The 22,020-nt window shown below is 36.8% G+C and overlaps 1 protein-coding gene across 5 annotated transcripts in view; it reads right to left on the minus strand.

Moving 5' to 3' along the window:
- The window catches only part of NIPBL (NIPBL cohesin loading factor), a 199,915-nt gene that overhangs the window by 162,935 nt on the left and 14,960 nt on the right, over nt 1–22,020 (minus strand). The window contains exon 2 of one of the 5 annotated variants that reach the window (XM_082453661.1): nt 21,271–21,425. The exons of the other annotated variants lie outside the window; for them this stretch is intronic. The gene's annotated coding sequence lies outside the window, so the exon portion shown is untranslated. The remainder of the gene's footprint in view (nt 1–21,270; nt 21,426–22,020) is intronic. 5 annotated transcript variants of the gene reach the window in all.

A 22,020-nucleotide genomic window follows, 5' to 3' on the forward strand; every position in this document is an offset into this window, starting at 1 on the left:
CATCTGTGTACCATTATTTACCTAATGTTTTTCTTTAAAATGGCTATTTGTTGAAATGCTTGCAGCACAAATCGATAAGATGCTTGCAACAAGTGCTTCTCAAGTGACACAAACCTAAATGGCTTTCAAGTTCTGCCATCATCTATTTATGTCTTCCTAGTCTTTGAAAATGTTTGCATTTGTGTCACTTGTGAAGCTTTTTCTTTTTTTAACTACTCCTTTTTACCTATGAAATCAGGGACATAATGTGCAATATTTATATTTTTCCAATATTTGCATCCCCTATCCCTTCCAAAAAGGCTACCTAATGTAACAGCTAAAAATGATGAGAGCCTATATCCTGAAAATGGCAAAAGAATATTAATATTAGCATCAAATGTACACGAGAAATTTTAGTGAGTTTCAAATATAACAATCCATTTTATCCAAAGTTTCATAATTAGTAAGTGGCAGAGCTGGGATTCAAACCCAGGAAACCTGGCTTCAGGGTCCAAGTCATTAAAGACTACACTATATGGACTCCCTGTCACAATCCATTTTAGAATTAATAAGATAAACTAGAATATCTGACAACAAGTTTTAAAGGATAATTTTAGAAGATAACCAAGATAGTTCTGCTAAAGTCTGTATTTGGCTTAATGAGTATTCAGCCCAGTATTGATGGCTACCAAACACCTGGTTTGTGTGGTACTTAAAAAAATTCTATCCCTGTGAACACTGCAATTAATGAGAATCTGTATGTCAATGTCATCAGAGGATTTTTCATCATGCATATGGATCAATTTGCTGTGTTGGGAAAAAAGTAGTGAATTCTCTGCTTATGTAAACAAATTTACTTCAAATGAAAATATTTTGTTTTACTAGTCATGTACTTGCCACATAACTTTCCCTACAAAATCAAAAGCTCCTTTTCTATCGCAATAAGCACTGTAAACTTCATCACAAGATACGTTCAAAATCATGCTTTTCAAATAAGGATGAAAATAAAGTTCACAGAAGCACATGGTGAAAAGAGAAATAAAGATAAATGCAAGACAAATATATCAATGTGATACTGTCAACTAACATATGGAAGGACTGTCTTTGATTCTGAAGTTTTATCTTTCCTACTTTACCCTTTTTGTGTTAAATATGTCCCCTCCTGGGGGGAGGGGAGGTTAACAATTCTGTCCCACAATTTCATCTAGTGAAACACTGGTATTAAACACCTTGGCAGGGGCTTCCCTGGTGGTGCAGGGGTTAAGAATCTGCCTGCCAATGTAGGGGACACAGGTTCGAGCCCTGGTCTGGGAAGATCTCACATGCTGCGGAGCAACTAAGCCGTGTGCCACAACTACTGAGCCTGTGCTCTAGAGCCCATGAGCCACAACTACTGAGCCCGTGTGCCACAACTACTGAAGCCCACGCACCTAGAGTCCATGCTCCACAGCAAGAGAAGCCACCGCAATGAGAAGCCCGTGCACCGCAACGAAGAGTAGCTCCCGCTCACCGCAACTAGAGAAAGCCCGCGCAGCAACGAAGACCCAACGCAGCCAAAAATAAATTAAATAAATAAAATTTTTTAAAAAATTAACAAAAAAAAAACCCTTGGCATGTCCAATACAAAAATAAAGAGATGGCTTTACTTTGGCGAGGTGCTTACTTGTATTTTTTAAAGTTTCAGAGAAAGCTGTCAGTTTCTTCTCAATTAAAGCAATACTTTAGTAAATAACTTCAAAAATAGGGGTCATCTGTCTAACTTACCAGAAAAACAAATTCAAACATCAAAATGAACTTGTACCTTCCAGAAGGCAATTATCTACTTTTATTAGGAAACTTCAAACTTGGATAAAGTATACTGAGATAAGAAATTTCACTAATTTTCCTTTTCTTCAGGAAATAGACGGTTTGGGGAAAAAAGAAAGGAAAACTGCCACAAATAAAATGACAATGACAATTCATTTGCAGCTGAGTGCAGTCATTTCCCATATATTTTCCAGTGGAGATAATGCTCTGGGTAAAGAAATGGATACCAGCTGCATTTCTTTTTAGTCTGTGTCCTACCAATGATAATAAATGATGAAATATGATTTCACTGACTTATAAGCTAACAGTTGGATCCTTAGGGAGTCTGATACAAATACAAGGAATTTCTGATGTGTTCAGTTAGCATCACTTCCACAAAAGATGAAGGTGTGCCATGGAGAGCCTTAGGCATGTGTTACCACATACTACCATGTGATAAGATTTATACCATCTTTCTACGTCAAAAGAAAGGTCAGAAACTACTTATATGAGAATGATGAATAGGAGTGGCTATTTTTTAAAAATCCTCTTTTGACTATGAATGAACAAAAGGTAAAGAAAGTTACTGTTTCAAGCATAAAAACCTTAATACATTCTTAATATTAAAATAATTATCTCCCTTTGATTCTACAGTTATGATACAGCTCCAGTGTGTTTTCATAAGGGTATTGTTTTGAGAACAAAACTCCCATCAAGAATTACTGGGGCGGGGCTTCCCTGGTGGCGCAGTGGTTGAGAGTCTGCCTGCCAATGCAGGGGACACGGGTTCGAGCCCTGGTCTGGGAGGATCCCACATGCCGCGGAGCAGCTGGGCCCGCGAGCCACGATTGCTGAGCCTGCGCATCTGCAGCCTGTGCTCCGCAACAAGCGAGGCCGCGATAGTGAGAGGCCCGCGCACCGCGATGAAGAGTGGCCCCCACTTGCCGCAACTGGGGAAAGCCCTCGCACAGAAACGAAGACCCAACACTGCCAAAAGTAAATAAATAAATAAATTTAAACTGCTCTGCAACATACTAATTAAGTCTGGGACCCGATTCTCAGATTTAAAAAAAAAACTGGGGCAAGGCTTCCCTGGTGGCACTGTGGTTAAGAATCTGCCTGCCAATGCAGGGGACATGGGTTCGAGCCCTGGTCCAGGAAGATCCCACATGCCGTGGAGCAACTAAGTCCGTGCACCACAACTACTGAGCCTGCGCCCTAGAGCCCGCGAGCCACAACTACTGAGCCCGTGTGCCACAACTACTAAAGCCCACGCGCCTAGAGCCTGTGCCCCGCAACAAGAGAAACCACCGCAATGAGAAACCCGCGCACCGCAACGAAGAGTAGCTCCCGCTCACCGCAACTAGAGAAGGCCCGCGCACCGCAACTAGAGAAGGCCTGCGCACAGCAACAAAGACCCAACACAGACAAAAATAAGTAAATAAAATAAATTAAAAAAAAAAAAAGAATTACTGAGGCAAAAAGACTGTACTGAACCCATACTGACCTCAGAACTTCACCTAACAAGAGCTTTGGCCTATAATTTACCTAATTTGATAAGAAGATGTATGTATAGGGATCAAGTCAACCAAGGAGTCTGGTTAACTGATTTTGTTTGTAATAGATTTAGAACAAACATCCTAAGGTTAGATATTCAAAATGAAGTTTTCTATTATTTGTAGTTCTATCCAAAATTTTAATATTAGAAATTAATTTTGAACCATACCTCAGAAATATGTTACTAAAGCTTATATAGGTTTAATTAATCTATGTAGCCTTTTCAAATGCATTTAAGATAAACATTTTGGATATTTGTTCAGAAATACATTAGAATGTTTACCTCTGAGAAATGTCAAGTTAAATGCCTAAAAATAAAGGAATGATTATATACAGGGTTATATACAAGTGGCTGATAGACCACACTGAAAAAACACTACCTAATGCTAGTTTAAATGTAAATAATGCAAATTTTTAAATAAAAAATAAAACCTGAGGAAACCCCCTTTTTAAAAATCTCAAAAAAGTCTGAGGTTAAAGAAGTATTTAAAAGTAGCTATCATTAAAATAAAAATGGCAGGGACTTCCCTGGTGGCGCAGTGGTTAAGAATCTGCCTGCCAATGCAAGGGACGTGGGTTCCAGCCCTGGTCCGGGAAGATCCCACATGCCGAGGAGCAACTAGCCCGTGCACCACAACTACTGAGCCTGCGCTCTAGAGCCCACGAGCCACAACTACTGAGCCCGCGTGCCTAGAGCCTGTGCTCCGCAACAAGAGAAGCCACCGCAATGAGAAGCCCACGCACCACAGGAAAGAGTAGCCCCCGCTCTCCGCAACTAGAGAAAGCCCGCGCGCAGCAATGAAGACCCAACGCAGCCATAAATAAATTAATTAATTTAAAAAAATAATAAAATGGCAAAGCAAAATCTCAAAACACAAGTTCTCCGAATGATATACAATGTAACTGGGCAAATTACTAAACTTCCCTTAAATGCAGTTTACATTTACTATACAGTTTTGAAGGTAATAAATAAAAATGGGTTATGTGAGAAATAGTTAATTTAAAAGTAATAAGCTACTTCCTGACACTAAAAGTAATAGAAACTTTTCCTACAGTTTAATAAGCAGAGTTATGGCAACAATGGCCATTATCCATAGGTTTAAAGACTATCGACGCTCACTACTTCTTGAGGTGAACTACAAAATTTGAGACATTTATTGCTCACCAAATATCCATGTGCTGTCCACATGTCCCAGACCCTTACCAATAGGGTAGGGTCATACAACTGGTTCTGGTTAATGGGCTACAAGTTGAAACGACCTGTTTATCATTTCATGGCTGAAATATTTAAGAGCCAATGGAAGACTGGAAAACTAGACAATTTTATGAAAATACACTTTCACATAAGTAAAAAAAACTCTTACAATACAAACCCAATTTGTTTTACACCTTTCTCTTTACCTATACACTCTCTTTTTTTGTATGCTGAACCACTTGATTTAGTTTCAGTATGACACTTCACCCTAAGAAAAAGGACATTCTCCTATACAATAATAAATTATCACACTTAAATTTAATGTTGATAAAATTATTTGCTATATAGTCCGTATTCAAATTTCCCCAATTACCTCAATAATGTCCCCTAAAGGGGTAATCCAGGATCATTCAATCAATTAACCAAGGATGACATTATATTTGGTCATTGTCTCTTTTAGTCTTCTTTAACCCAGAACCGTTTCCCAACCTATGTTTTTAATCTTTCTTTCTTTTTTTTTTTGGGGGGGGGGGGCCGTGCCACGTGGCTTGCAGGATCTTAGTTCCCCGAGCAGGGATCAAGGATCCAACCCGGGGCCCTGGCAGTGAGAGCACCTAGTCCAAACCACCGGACTGCCAGGGAATTCCCGTTTTTAATCTTTCAAGACACTGATATTTTGAAGAGTTAATGTCAATTGTTTCATAGAGTTTTCCTTAATTTTAATTGCTTTGCTTTTTTCCCTCATGATTAGAGTCAAGTTAAAAGAGACTGTGCTTTTATAATAAAAAAAATATAGAAAGTAAACCATAACAAATCTTGGCTAGTGGGGTCATCACAGAAAGCACTGAAGAAGAAATGGGTTTTTAAACTCTAGAATACTTACTCTCCAGGCAAACATTAACCATTCTTACTTTGAAACTGCATGCTGACGACGCTCCCTAAGCCTGAGGCTTATATAACCAACTGACTGTTGGGTATCTTCAACTGGCTGTCCTACAGACAATTCAAATTTACAGTAGCATGTTCAAAACTCAACTCAGCCACAAAACTTAATGCTACTCTCTCCTTCCCTTTATATTCCTTCTCAGACTCAAATATCAGCACTTCAACTCATCTCTAAAGCCCAGTCAAGACACTTCTCTCTGCCTTAACCCACATCAACTAAGACACCAAGATGACATATCAATTTAATCTGTATTTCTTAAATCCATTCTCTTCTACTGAACTATATACTGCCTTTGTTCTAGAATTTTAGGATTTTTTTTCTTTCCTAGACCTCTTACAATAGCCTAACTGGGTCCCAGCTACCATCTTAAGATATACCTTCCTCACTGTAATAGTTTAATGTATTCAAAACACAAATTTGATCAGGTGACTCACCTCTTAAAACCTTTCGATGGTTCCTCTTTAAGGAACATAACAGAGTTCAAACTCAACATCACCTACACAGATTTACAAAGTTGATTGCCTATCTACATTTCTAGACACTTCTTGACTTGCACTGTACTTTTTTCAGTTACATCGCTCTCTTCACTTTAGTCACTGGATGTCAGCTTTATAATTTTTGCCATAATTTTCCTCTGGGGCAAAAGACACTTCATGGAGATAGAAGAACAATGACATTTGAAGTTCATGAACTTTATTCTATGTAAATTTCACAACAAATACTTTGATCAGGAAATATTTGCTTAGCCTCTACAGTATGTGCAAGGTATTGTATTAAGTACTGTGAGAAATACAAAAGTTAGACATATACCCTGCTCTAGCAAGAGTTTCCAGTACAGAATATAGATTTTTTAAAAAGGTACACATACAATTACAGGTAGGCGGAAAACTACCAGGGTTTCATAAATAAGATCCAAGTAAGTTCAGAGGAGGGAGAAATTATTTCTGAGTGGGAAAGGCTGGAAGGAAGTCAGGGAAGATTTCCTAGAAGAGGTGGCAGTTGGCAGCCTTGAAGAATATGAAAGGTTTGGGCATGAGTGTGAAGAAAATAATCATAATTATTGCCAACTCACTTTCTCTAAGGCAACTATTCTAAATCAGTTTTCTGCCCCTACACGCAAGAGGAATATGACATATTATTTTAGTAATAATGGCTCATTAAAACCGATTCTCAAAGGGAGAATGGTAATAAATGGGATGCCATCTCAGAATCTGCTAAGTGTCATTTGGGGAAAAGCTCTTGAGGTTCTTTTGCCCTGTAAATGAGAATCTGCTCTCAAAAGGACACCTGACCATTTCTAAGCAAGTTTCTCCAGATTTCTACAGTCTTCATACAATGCTAGTCAAGACACAGATCACAATAACAAAATCCTTTTTTCCTCTTAGTTTAGCTAAGAATTTCTCAAAGGGAAGATGAATGACATCAAAAGAATAAAGCAAACCAAGACTTTAAAAGATATTAAAAGAGCAGACATGCTTATTCACTATAGCATTTCTATCCTAAAACACAATTCACCATGCAAGCTCTTCCCATAAATAAAACTACTTTAAATCTTGGTTATAATAACATTCTTTCCTCCTGGAAGAGCTGAGTTAGTGTATAAGCTTATATAATAATTATTTAGGGATAGAACACTGGTACTGTAACACAGTAGTAACAGCTTCTATATCTCCCTTTTCTTTTATCTTTTCTCCCCACTACTAAAGAAGGTGAGATAAAAGTTTATTTCTTTACAGAGCAAAGAGGTACAAATTGCAAAAACAACATTTTTTATTAGGGTATCCTGTGCACAGCTGAAAATACACAACACAAGACTGCTTCTGCAAGCGCATTTAAGATAACAGTACTAATCCTAACTATCATATGCTCAGAAGTCACTGCTTAGCAGGGAAATGGAATGGGCTGAGGCTGAAAGGAAACCAATTTCATAGGCTACTATAATAGTCCAAACATAAAAGTAATGAGAATATGAACTAGGGTAAAAGCAGTAAGAACAAAGATACATATGAGAACAATGTTTTGCAGGTTGGACCCAACAACTTAAGTGAAGAAGAGGTGCAAGGAAAGACAGAAATAGTCAAAAAATAATTTTGAGCCTAGGGTGCCCATGAAGAAAGTGTTGACCCATTAGCTACTAGATCTTTTTTAAGCCTTTTGATGTAGAGATTCAAGAAGCAAGCTTTTCTATTGAATGTAATTGGGTTCTCTAAAGGAGGAAAAGGATGAAATGAAGGTTAAATGATAGGGGAACTAACTGTATGCTAGAACAAATAAAGTATTACATTGTCTCTTTCTCAACCTTTTAAAGTCCTGGTTCTACTTTTTTTTTTTTTTTAAATATCTTTATTGGAGTATAACTGCCTTATAATGGTGTGTTAGTTTCTGCTGTATAACAAAGTCAATCAGCTATACGTATACATATATCCCCATATCCCCCTCCCTCTTGCATCTCCCTCCCACCCTCCTTATTCCACCCCTCTAGGTGGTCACAAAGCACCGAGCTGATCTCCCTGTGCTATGCAGCTGCTTCCCACTAGCTATCTATTTTACAATTGGTTGGTTCTACTTTTTATTTACTTAAACAGTATCAAAGATCACCTTCCAGGCCTCACATATACTTGAATGCACACACAATTTTATTGCAAAACTGGGACTGCACTAATCATACTGTTCGAACTTGTTTTTTTTCCTTTAATGGTATATTATTTGTTAACAATTTATCCAGTATATAGAGTCCTACTTCCTTTAAAAAAAAAAAAAAGTAGATGTACAGTATATACTATGAACTATTTAACTGCTATTTATATCCACTTAGTTGGGTGGGGTTTTTTGTTGTTGGTTAATTGTTTGTTTTTTTCAACTTCCGTGTATTTGTACTGCGCTATTACCAATACTGCAAATGCACATCCTAAAACATGAATTTTTATGCCTTCCAAGATTTCTATTGGCCAGATTCCTTGAAGTGGTGTTAGTGAGTAATGGACATTTAAAATTTAGACTGACACAGTAGTGCAAAATTACCCTCCAAAAAGACTGTAACAAGTCCTCTCCTGCATTTCTAAACCATCAATTGTTGGAATGAAAAAAGAAGACCCAAATCCCTCCCAATACACTGAACTCTAATCCTTTTCACTCATGTCCAATGTGAAGTTTCAATCTAAACTCTACAACATTAAGTTAATCTATTTTTTTTTTTTTTAAATTTATTTATTTATGGCTGTGTTGGGTCTTCGTTTCTGCGCAAGGGCCCTCTCCAGTTGTGGCAAGCGGGGGCCACTCTTCATCGCGGTGCGCGGGCCTGTCCCTATCGCGGCCTCTCTTGCTGCGGAGCACAGGCTCCAGACGCGCAGGCTCAGCAATTGTGGCTCACCGGCCTAGCCGCTCCGCGGCATGTGGGATCTTCCCAGAGCAGGGCTCGAACCCGTGTCCCCTGCACTGGCAGGCAGACTCTCAACCACTGCGCCACCAGGGAAGCCCAAGTTAATCTATTTTTAAAAGAGCTAACTGGCATTCTTCTAGAGACTAGACTGATAAATTCTCAACGGAAGGTGGTACTCACTCATCAACCGACAGAAAACTGTGAGAGCATTTTTGGTATTCATAATACCTGAGGGATGCATCTGGCAATAGTGAGTGAGACACTGAACCACCGAGCAGTCCAGCACAATGAATGTCTTGCCCAAAAATGCCAACAGAACTCACCCAACCTGTGGTTGGGAAATATACAGTTCGGGTATGCTGCTCAATTTCAGGTTTAAGAAGCCTGGAAAGACAGTCAAAGAGGTTCAAGTGGGGACACAGTAACAATTTGAGCTTTGTGAACTATCTGCAATATTATAAGTTTCTTTTCCTTTACCTAGTTCCTTAGGTAAGGCTTCAAGTTTCTAAAGAAACTGCATCTGACTTATTACTTCTGAAATTCCCTGCTTCAACTTTTGACTGTTGTGGCTTACTGGCATAGATTATTTCTCTTTTTGCTCTCCAAGATTTAAGGTATGTTTGTCAGTGGCTGCACTATTTTGGATGCAACCTTGGATACTGGAAAGAAGAAACTGAAACCAGGACTTAGAGATTATTTTTTAAAGATGCCCAAAGTTCTTCAGTCATTTCTGAAGCAGTATCTTTAATACCTTTTTATTTCTTAAAATCTTAATGTCTTTGTGGTCCTAATTCTGTGTTCCCTACACAGTACCTGGACAGTAACTGTACCACATACAAAGTCAGCTCAAAAAACCTTCACTAGGGGCTTCCCTGGAGGCGCAGTGGTTGGGAGTCCGCCTGCCAATGCAGGGGACAGGGGTTCAAGCCCTGGTCCGGGAAGATCCCACATGCCACAGAGCGGCTGGGCCCGTGCGCCACAACTACTAGAGCCTGCAAGACACAACTGCTGAAGCCTGCACGCCTAGAGCCCGTGCTCCACAACAAGAGAAGCCACTGCAATGAGAAGCCCGCGCACCACAACCAGGAGTAGCCCCTGCTCACCGCAACTAGAGAGAGCCCTCACGCAGCAACGAAGACCCAATGCAGCCACAAATAAATAAATAAATACATACATACATACATACATACATACACAAAACCTTTGATAAAAGGTTGGCTCTTTAATATTAGGAAATTTACAAAATATCGATGAAAATTGGTTTATTATTTAGGAAACCTCTATAGGACGTAGACTGAAGAGGGCCAAAAGCATAAAAACAAATAAAACCTAAGCATCCATAATATATAAAATGTGGTTTGTTCACCCTATAGTCAGAAGGCTATCATATGTAAAATTAACTTAGACATACTTGATTTTTTTAAGTTGAAGAGACAGTTTGCAAGATTAAATAAATTTTTTGGTAAATATTAAAGCATTTTGCAGTTCTCATCTCTTTACACTCAAATCAGGGCTTTTACTTCAAAAAATTGTCTTTCAGCTTGTAAACATTCTGTATAGTGGCAGCTGGAGTGTGTACAGTACTTTTGTATTTTATTGCCATTATATTAATTATAATCTTTCTTTGCATTAACGATACTGCCTTTCAAAAGGCTGCAGAGTGCCACCAGAAATTAATGAATATATTAGTTTTGCTGTACCTTGTCAGCACTGGAAATCAACTCTAAAGCACTTCTTTTAGGAGAAAGTAGGTACCTATTCTTTGCTCATCTATTGAAATCTTGGTGATTTTCATATGAGTTGTCAATTATTTAGTCAGGCCTGTTCTTCAGAGGCATTTTTGAGAAGTCTAAGGTTTTTTTCTTTTTATTGTGAAGGTAATATATGCACGTTATAAATATTTTAGACTGAAGATAAAAGGAGAAAGTACCTATAATTCTGTCACCCTAATGTATTGTAACTGCATTATATTTTGGCATATTTTTTTCTGGTCTTTTATGAGCAAATGAATTTCAGTTTTAGCCATATTGCTCCCACAGTATTTTGTTTTCTTTACCTAAGGGGACAACATAATGAAACGCTTCTTAAAGTTCTAACTTTTACCTGGAGTCTTAGACAAAGCTGTAAAAAAAGCATGATTTTAATTTCTGGTAGCTACCTAATTTTATTTTTCTTCTCATCACTTATCTGAATTTTTCATAATGAACATGTACTACAGTCTTGCAGGTATGTTGTGAAGTTTAAAAGAGAAAAAGCATATGGGACTCACTTAACAAAATATCTTGCAATTATGAGACCAAGAACAGAATAAAGTACTTTTTGAATAAAGACATCACAACAACTAAAGTCTATCTAGGCAGTTTAGTACTCTGGAACCTTGCTACTCTACGTGTGGAATACAGACCAGGAGTATCATACCAGCTGGTCGTTTGTTAGAAACGCAGACTCTCGGAGACTACTCTAGATTTACTGAATCATAATCTGCATTTTAAAAGATGCTCAGTGAGCATCTCTCAAGAGTGTTTCTTAAACTTGGCTACATACTTGAGTCACTTGGAAAACTCTAAACAGGTACTTATGCCTTGGGTACCACCCCTGTATATATTGATTTCACTGTTAGAGGAGTATGGGCTGGGAACCAGGATTTTAAGTCACCCTCCTGGTGACTGTAATATGTAGCAAAGTTTTAAAACTACTGCTTCAGAATGCAGACACTTGAAATGGCTCACCAAGACAGGTGAAATCCATAGTTTACCACAATCATTACCTGTGCAAAGAAACACACCACAGCATTTTAGCACTACTCTGAAACTCATTTGTATTTCTTGTGGATCAGTTTTCCCATAGCAATAACGTGCTTAATAAGCTATCATTCCCTCAAAGAACATAAAGGTTAAAGTTCTAGAAAATATTCAAAATCTAGTACTCTTCAATTTTGTGCCCTTTTCTCCAATACTCAGACTTAGAAATCACTAAGTATTAACTATACTTTCTATTTAAGACTTAGTGAGAAAGAGAACTACATACTGACAAAATAAAAAGTCAGGTTGCAACAAAGTCAATTAACTGGTTTTTTTTTTTATCAATGTAGGTAGTTAATTTAAGGAAAATTATTAGGGAGAGAGGAAAAGTCCATATATTGTAATCAAATTTTCACCTCACTTCCTTCTGCAAAGAACAATTTTAAGCTAACAATAAATAAAACAAAATCTGTTCAGGTTACAGTGGTATGTTTCATATAAACAAACAAATAAATAAATAAAGGAAAGGAGAAAACCTTGGGTCTGAGGCTACAGTAAAAGAAAGATTACCTAAGGGGACTACTGGCTTCCACTTCTAAGATCATTTTAAGACCACTGAAGAAGCTATATAGCCTTATAATGTATACTGGGCATCTTTCTGTGCTGTAAGCTGGGGGGTGGGACTTTGAGAACCTGAATCATTTTAACATTATAAATCTATTTCCTACCGGAGCAAGACCTGGAGCTGAATGGAACAGCATCAGGTAGATCCTTGGTTCCTGGACATCTCACTTTGCCAAAGAAGTTATTTACTGAATAACTTTTAAAGTGGTTAGTGGAGATGGAATCAGAGTAGATAGCACTGAAGACTCTGGAGCCACCAAGACTGTTATTTTCATTGATACATTCAATGAACACAGGCAGAATAAATTTTTAAAAGCCACTGCATTAGTAGTTTGATAGGAAAAAAAAAGTCGTTCTTAATAGAAAGACTAATAAAGACAACACAATGATTTTAACAGAGGAAAAATTACGTAAAAAGCTCCCAAGATTATGCTTAACAAATTATTCTTTTTAAAACTAGTCTTAAAACAGAGTCCCAAGATATCATAATATTATTAGTATCACTATCATTATTTAAAATTGTTCTGGGAGAGCTAAAAATACACAATTCCTTTACATATTTTATGTATATTTATTATATACTATATATTACATATTATACTGATTATATATTTAATTTGCAGAGATAAGTTGATAGTAGGATTTATTTTAGGGTTGCTCTGTTTCACTGACTTACCTATCATGATTTATTGTATAGTGATGTTTTAGCTATTGTCACTTGATAATATGCTTTAACATAATGGTAAAGCATGTCTGTTTTCCCCTCCCTATTAACTCATAGTTTTCAAATTTTTCTTATTTATTTTTAGATAAATTACATAAATGTTACTTCAAGTTTCCCCAACACCTCACTGAATTTTGATTGAAAATATATTAAACCAAAAAATAATTCAGAAATAGGTATCTTCAAAATATTTTCTCCATTTGCCTTTCTCAAAGTTTGTTTTCTTTATATGTCACATACATTCCTCAGTAAGACTAATTTAGGAAAGGGGAAAAAAGCACAAGGGAAACTGCCCTTTTCATACATGAAAAACTAAATTTAAGGTATTCCATAGTCAAGTCTAACCCTGATCTTATAAGCAAACTGTAGGCTTTTCTGCTCAATCACCCACTATTAAGTCTCATATCTTCAAATAAGAATCCTCCATTAGTGGATCTCCTTCAACCAGGAAAAGACTTCTATATCAGAACCAACACAGAAACGAGAAATGTATACCAAGAGAGGACCCTATTCCACGAAGGCACACTTTGTAGTAATACTGTCTTTAAAGTTAGATTACTCAAATTCACTCCTTATTACCTTTTCCAACTGATTCCCGACAAACTACATATTTTTTATCTTGACTAATAATTGTAGGCAATTTATCCTTTATGCTCCTTATTACCTTTTCCAACTAATTCCTGACAAACTACATATTTTTTCTCTTGATTAATAATTTTAGGCAATTTATCCTTTATGCATTAAAAGTATGTTTAAAAAACTCAACTGGTTCCTTTTTTTTTTTTTTTTTTTCTTGGCCACACCATGTGTCTTGCAGGATCTTAGTTCCCCAACCAGGGACTGAACCCGGGCCCCAGCAGTGAAAGCCCCGAGTCCTAACCACTTGGACCACCAGGGAATTCCCAACCTGTTCTTATTTTTGTTGCATTTTTTAACTTTTGCAATACTCAAATCCTTACACTAATCCATAGGGCACTGTGGTAGGAAGTCTCCAAGATGGCCCCCAATGATGCCATCGTCCCAGTACTTATGCCCTTGTGTAACCCCCTCGTCTTGAGTGTGGGCTAAACCTAGTGATTTGCTTCTAACAAATCAATAACAGAAAAAGTGACAACATGTCCCTCTGAGGTTACATTATAAAGAGACTATTGCTTCTGTTAGGAGAACCCTCTCTTACTCTGAGGGAAGTCAGCTGCTGTATTGTGAGGTGCTCTACAGAGAGGTCCATATGACAAGGAACAGAAGTCTCCAGCCCATAACCAGTGAGGAACTTGAGTCCACCAAGAGCCAAGTGAGTAAGCTTGGAAGCAGATCCTCTGCTAGTCAAGCCTTGTGATGACGGCAGCCCCAATGATGCCTTGTCTGTAGGAGGAGTGTAGCTTTGGGAGACACCCAGAGTTTACATGGCACCCAGCTAAACCAGGAATTGGGAGATAATAAGTGTTTACTGTTTTAAGTTGTGCAATTTTGGAGTGACCTGTTATACAGCAATAGGTAACTAACATGGTTTTTGACAAAATTCCTAAGAATCATTTAATTTACAGCGTCCTAATAGTTTAATAAAATCCCTTTTGCAGAAACTAACATATAGCACTATCCTATTTATAAGCACTTTTTTTTTTTAACTTCTTTATTGGAATATAATTTCTTTACAATGGTGTGCCAGTTTCTGCTTTATAACAAAGTAAATCAGCTACACATACACATATGTTTCCATATCTCTTCCCTCTTGCATCTCCCTCCCTCCGGCCCTCCCTGTCCCACACCTCTAGGTGGTCACAAAGCACAAAGCTGATCTCCCTGTGCTATGCGGTTGCTTCCCACTAGCTATCTATTTTACGTTTGGTAGTATATATATGGTAGTGCACTTCTATTCTTATTATCTCTACTGCACCTCATAAACAATTCCATGTGCAATGTGGTATGTGTAAGAACAGATGTAATTCTGACTTATGCCCTGTATTTAAGGAGCCTAAAACTTAATCTAATATACTCCTTTCTATACTCAAATTCTTAAATAACTTGTTCATTCATAGATATTTGGCTTATCTATGAGCACATCTTTTATTAAGTTTTTTCCTCCTTTCTTAAATCTTTTTCCCCAAAGGGTAAGGATGTCAGAGAACTTCTTAGAAAGCCCTAGTAACAATCCTGAGATACTACAGTATCTCCTCAATTATTATTTCTGAAAGAAAGCAGTTTAGAGGAATGATTTTTCATAATCTAAAGTCACAAAGCAAATGACAGTAATTCAGAGAGGACAGCATTGAAATAAAGTCCCTCAACATTCACCTACAAGTCTACTTTTAGCTTGTGTGTATGGAATCATTCAGCCCAAATATTTAGTGAGCACCTAAAGTGCCCGAAACTATACTCATTGTTGAATTTAATTGTGATGAATAAGACACAGTCCACCACCACCCTTCTCCTGACCTATAAGGATTCCCAGGATAGTGGAAGAAGATAATTACAATATGATATAATAGGTATTATAATAAAGGCTAAAGGGAAAAAAATGGCCAGATAAAGAATGGAACAACAAATCTTGCCTAAAAGAGACAAGAAGGGGTCACAGAAGAGATGGAATTAGTTGGAACTTGAAAAATGAACAGAAACGTGCCAGGTACACTGCCAGATACAGGGAAAATGGTAGTCTACAGAAAAAGAACAAGTATGCAATGCAAATGAGATTCATACGGATTCCGTCCAGAAGACTCATGGCTAAGGCTAATGAACCAGCCTCTCACAACCTCATTTATTCATTTTACAAAACTAAGTATATACCATACGCCTGGCACTTGTGCAAAACTCAAATCCCATGTTAGGTAATACAAACAAAGCAATAAACATGATATTAAGTTCTCGACCTCAGGGAGCTTTAGAGTCTAATTCAACTTAGGAGAGCACATTTTCATTTTAATTATGCCAACTCCGAAATGCTCATGAGATTTCCTTCCCTCTCTTATCCTTTGGGCAAGTCACATTCTTTGTAAGCATCAGTTTCCTAATTTGTCAAGTGGGGATAATATTATATGTATACTTCAAAAGATTGTAGTGAGAATTAAATAATGCAAGTAAAATATTCAAAACAGCGAGCTCAATAAATATTAGCCATTATTGCTTTTACTGTTATTATCCTCATTGCTAAGAATAAGGCAATTAAAAGTTTTAGTAAAGAATTCTTCTGTTTTCTAAATCATTACGGAACCGAAAAGGACTCTTCTGTTTCGCTCCTTCTAGGTTCTACAAAGTATAGGAAGCAATAATGTCATCAACCAAGGCACTAAGTACCCCTAGTCTGTCACAATGTCCCCCCAAAAGAGTACTAAAAGTAACACCTAATCTATCAGCAGACATAGTCTCTGATGATACAATCTGGGATTGATTCTATTAGTAGCAGGACTTTAAACTCTGTGTATAAGTGTACTTAAGGAGTAATACTGGACTTCCCTGGTGGTGCAGTGGTTAAGAATCTGCCTGCTAATGCAGGGGACACGGGTTTGAGCTCTGGTCCGGGAAGATCCCACATGCTGCGGAGCAACTAAGCCCATGCACCACAACTACTGAAGCCCGTGTGCCTAGAGCCTGTGCTGCGCAACAAGAGAAGCCACTGCCATGAGAAGCCCACGCACTGCAACCAAGAGTAGCCCCTGCTCACCGCAACCAAGAGTAGCCCCTGCTCGCCGCAACTAGAGAAAGCCTACGTGCAGCAACGAAGACCCAACACAGCCAAAATAAATAAACAAATAAATAAATTAAAAAAAAAAAGATTTCCTTAAAAAAAAAAAGTAATATTGAAACACTGTAAAGCAACTATACTCCAATAAAAAATTTTTTTAAAAAAATAAGTAATATTGAATAACAGAAAACCTTAATTAATTCACTATGGGCCTAAAATCTAAAAAACTAAGAATTAAAAATAAAAAGCTGATATACATTGAAAGGCATGTTCTGAAGAGCATGAAATAAGAGACTTGCAGTAACAGATGAAAAAAGAGGAAAGGAAAAAATAAACAAATAATCATAGAAAGGGTGACTGAGGCTTAAAATTGAAAATGTTCACAAAATCAGGAGCCAAACATGTCTCTGACACAAGATTTAGAAAGCAATCCTTTGGAAGGATTATCAGTTATTTTAAATCTATTTAAAAATTCATTTTTAAAAGGGCACAACACCATCCAATGTTTTGGATGATTTCTTTAAGCTAAATTTCATTCTACAAAATCCTATTGTTCAAAGCTCAACAAAACCAAAGTCAAAACAAAGATGTGCACTGAATGTGGAATTCCGCAAGAAAGGTATAACAAAACAAATGATATAAAACTTCCATAGAGGTTCAATCAAAAAGAAATATAATACATATTAATTTTTAAGTACTTATAAGGTAACCACATTACACTTATTTTTTTTTACTCTGGTTAAGATCTAAGGTAAAACAGAAGTTTTCAAAACAGAGAAAACTCAGAATTCTTTCACTCCTAACTTTTACCCATCATCTCTTTAAGCTAACCTTCTCATCCTAAAATTATTCCAGGAACTCTCCCAGGACTTCCTCTTTTACTGAGTCTATTAGCTTCTGGACTCAAAGCCTGACTCCGTGAGTTTTAAGAGCCAACTTTCCAAAGTGAGGACACTAAAGAAATTTTTGAAACCACAAAAACTGAGTGATACAGCAACATTAAAAGAATGGGCAAACACTATATTTGATTTCCAAAAGCAAAGACTTGAGATTTTTCTGAAGTAAAATTAAAATGCAATTTTAAAATTCTGCTTTAAATCTTATTTAATAGTTATTTATAGTTTAAGGATCCAAGGAGTATTATGTGTAATATTATCAACCTCAGTGCAGGCTCCTCAAAGGAACTGGAGAAGCAGTATTTGTATAGTAGTTAAGATTTCAAAACTAGGCTTTAGAATCAGAAAAACTTGGGTTCAAATTCTCCTTCCTCCTGTGTAAGCTGTATAACCTTGACTTCCTAAGCTTCAATTTCCTTACCTGGAAATGCAAATAACATCTACTCCAGGAGGTCTTTTCTAAGAGTGTTAAATATGACAATGAATAATATATAGAAATTTTTTGATAAATGTTTGTTTAAAGAGGGGGAGGGAGAGCAGGAAGAACTACCCTACCCATTTTTATATGTATTACAACACCGAAAGGTTAGTGATAAGAACAGTATTAATGTTAATGGAAGCTAAAACTTATCTCATAAGAACAATTTTAAGGTACTTTGCATTTGATTAATCCTTGTTGATCAACAGAACACGTCATAAGCTAACTAGAGTACACCTCTTCATTTCTCTAATTGCCACTGATGATGAACATTTTTTTATATATGTACTTGCCATTTTAGGTTCAATTCTGACTCAGGTTAAAAAAACAGAAGTTTGAACTTGAGGAATAATAATGCACTATCATTGTTTCTCTTCTTTTGTTTCTAATCAGCAGATATATTTTTTACATCATTATATTGCTTGTATTAACAAAAGTCAACTTATTAATCTTGCCTCCTTGCCTCTCTTCTCTCTTACCTTCTTTTCCTCTTCCCTAATACTCTTACCCTCTTTGCCTATCATTCTTTTTATCCCCCCACCCCACACCCTGTATGGTTCAAGCTTTCCAGATGCACTAATGAAAATCACTTATTGACCAGTGGAAGACAAAGACTTTAGAAATTACTAATCAACAGAATTTATTTTGCATCCATATATACACATCGTTATCATAAGCATTTATTTATTCCCGCAGCAAACATTTGAGATGGCCCTTACTACAGGTAAAGCACACTGCTTTAAGTTCTAGACCACAATTCCTCAATTTTTAATCCTATGCTATAGCCAGATAGCACTAAATGAAAATTTTGACATAATGTGACCATAATTTTTCTTCTGAGCTATCTAATCTTACTTTCCATATATGTACAAGTTTGTTTGGCTTATTTCCAGCTCACAAAGCAGCAGAATTGGACAAGAGGAAAAAGTCTGTCTTGTAACTACTGTTGGCATGTAGTGTCTGGAAGAATGGAGAACAGAATGAACCATATTGAACAAATGTAAATTGTCCCTAGAGAAAGGAGTATAAGTTAGAGCTAATAAAGGAGTTCAGCAAGGTTGCAAGATACAAGATCAATATATAAAAATCAATTGTACTTCCATACACTAGCAATGAACAATCTGAAAAATGAAGTTAAGAAAATAATCCCATTTACAATATCATCAAAAAGAATAAAATGCTTAGGAACACATTTAACAAAAGAAGTGCAACACTTGTACACTGTCCACAATACTAAAACAATATGGAAGAAGAACAAAGTTGGAGGACTCATACTTCTCATTTTCAAACCTTACTACAAAGCTACAGTAATCAAAATAGCGTGATATTGGCGAAAGGCAAGACACACAGATTGATGGAATAAAATTGAGAGTCCAGAAATAAACTCTTATATTTACATTAAATTAATTTTTGGCAAGGGTGCCAAGACCATTCAATGGGAAAAGAACAGTCTTTTCAACATATTCTAATGGCACAACTGGATAGTCACATGTAGAAGAATGAAGTTGGATCCCTACCTCATACCATATGCAAAAAATTAACTCAAAATGGATCAGACTTATAGAGCTCAAACTAAATATAGGTGTAAATCTTCATGATCTTGGATTAGGCAATGGTTTCTTAAACATGGTATCAAAAGCACAAGCAACCAAAGGAATAAAACAGATAAATCAGACATCAACAAAATGAAAATCTTTTGCACTTCAAAGGATACTATCAAGAAAGTGAAAAGATAATCCACAGAATGGGAGAAAATATTTGCAAATCATACATCTGATAAGGGACACATATCCACAATATATTAAAATTTTAATAATTTAAGAATAAAAAGATAGATAATCCAACTTAAAAATGGGCAAAAGATTAGAATAAACATTTCTCCAGAGATATATAAATGACCAATAAGCACATGAAAAGATGCCCAAAGTAAAATCATAGCCACAATGAGATACCACTGCACACCCACTAGGATGGCTATACTCAAACAGACAATAGCAAGTATTAGAGAGGATGCAGAAAAAGTGTAAACCTCAGTGTTAATGCAAATGTAAAGACCGTGTAGCCTCTTTGGAAAACAGTCTAGCAGTTCCTCAAAGAGTTAAACATACAGTTAGCATATGACCTAGAAATTCCATTCCTATGTATCTGCTCAGGGGAACTGAAAACACAGAAGCTTTATTCATAATAGCCAAAAGGTGAAAACAACCCAAATGTCCATCAACTGACAAAAGGTTAAGTAAAATGTGGTATACCCACACAATGGAATATTATTTGGCCATAAAAAGCAGTTAACTACTCATGCATGCTACAACATGGATGACCAAGTGAAAGCAGCCAGGTACAAAAAAGCCACATTATATGATTTCACTTATATGAATAAGGAAATCCATAGCAACAGAAGGTAGATAGTGGTTGCCGCAGGCTGTGGGAAGAATGGAGAGTGACTGCTAACGGGTATGGGGTTTCTTTTCCAGGGGATGAAAATGTTCTGGAACTAGATAGTGATGATGGTTGTACAACTTTGTGAATATACTAAAAACCACTGAATTTTTACCACTGTACACTTTAAAAGAGTGAATTTTATGGTTTTTAAGAATGTGAAATAGTTTCCAAACCTTTTCAAACTAGTTCAGATGAGCCACTTATCAGCAAACACTTGCTAAAAGCCTGCTCCAGGCAAGACACTTTATAAGGTACCACAGGCAGATCCTGCCCTCAAAGAGTTTATAATCTTATTGATAATATAATGTGAAAATGAAACAAAATAAGCCGTAGCTTGATATACAATACGAAAATGTGATGAGTCAGCATATAACTTACATTACTAACTCCTACACACAGGTATGTATTAGAAAAGGAAGAGATCACATGAACTGGGGCAAGAGCAAAGAGAGAAAATGTAAGCCTGGGGGAAAAAAAAACCCACAAAAACCCCAGGTGACTCTAATATGCTACCTCTCTCCATTACTACCCAAAACCCCTAAGAACTTTATAGAAAGAAGGTAGGATTTGGATAGATGGAGAGAAAAGGAGGTAAATGTTTTGACTAAAAGGTGTGAAGCTGGAAAATACAAAATGAGCTATCAAAATATAGTGGATATATTTGTATATATTGTATATATATGTATATTGCCATACACAGCAGTATAGTACAATACCTTTAGAGGCATAATTAACTTTAGATAACAGAATGAGTTAAATCAAGTTCCTTGTATAAGTAGAGTTATTATTTGGGATACTTCACTTGATTTGGGGTATATAGCCAAGTTGTGTTGTGAAGTACTTACCACATTTCAATACCAGATGAACTTGAGGTGATTTGATAACTTTTTGTTTCTTATCCAATACCTTCCTAATAATTTATGTCACAAACTCGCAGACTTTTATTTAGAAATATACTTGACAAGTATGTTTTTCATCAAATCACCAATTAGAAAGGTAGCTGTCAACAAATAAAAAGAATAAATATTCGCTGAGGACTTACTGTAAGTGCACAGCACAGTTCCAAGCATTTTACACATCACTTTGTAAGAGTGTATATCAAACATATACAAAATAAGGCACTTTGACTTTTGAGTAAACTTTTTAAACATAAGCCACCGTTACGAACAGATCAGTCAGTTCATCATTTTTTATTTTATTCTAAGTACTGTTGCTAACTTGTATTTGAGTTTTTAACTTCAATTTTTCTCACTAATTCTTTTGCCAAATTCATTTGTAGTATCTGCTACTCTTCTTTCCTCGATTCTACTACATTCTCTCTCATAACCAGAAACTCCACTCCATTCTTCAGAATTCAACACACCTCTCCATTCTACCTCTATTTTTTTTTTTTAATTTATTTTTATTTATTTATGGCTGTGTTGGGTCTTCGTTTCTGTGTGAGGGCTTTCTCCAGTTGTGGCAAGTGGGGGCCACTCTTCATCGCGGTGCGCGGGCCTCTCACTATCGCAGCCTCTCTTGTCTGGAGCACAGGCTCCAGACGCGCAGGCTCAGCAACCGTGGCTCACGGGCTCAGCCGCTCCACGGCATATGGG

This window comes from Balaenoptera physalus (assembly GCF_965194825.1).
Source record: "Balaenoptera physalus genome assembly, chromosome: 3".
Classification (NCBI taxonomy): domain Eukaryota; kingdom Metazoa; phylum Chordata; class Mammalia; order Artiodactyla; family Balaenopteridae; genus Balaenoptera; species Balaenoptera physalus.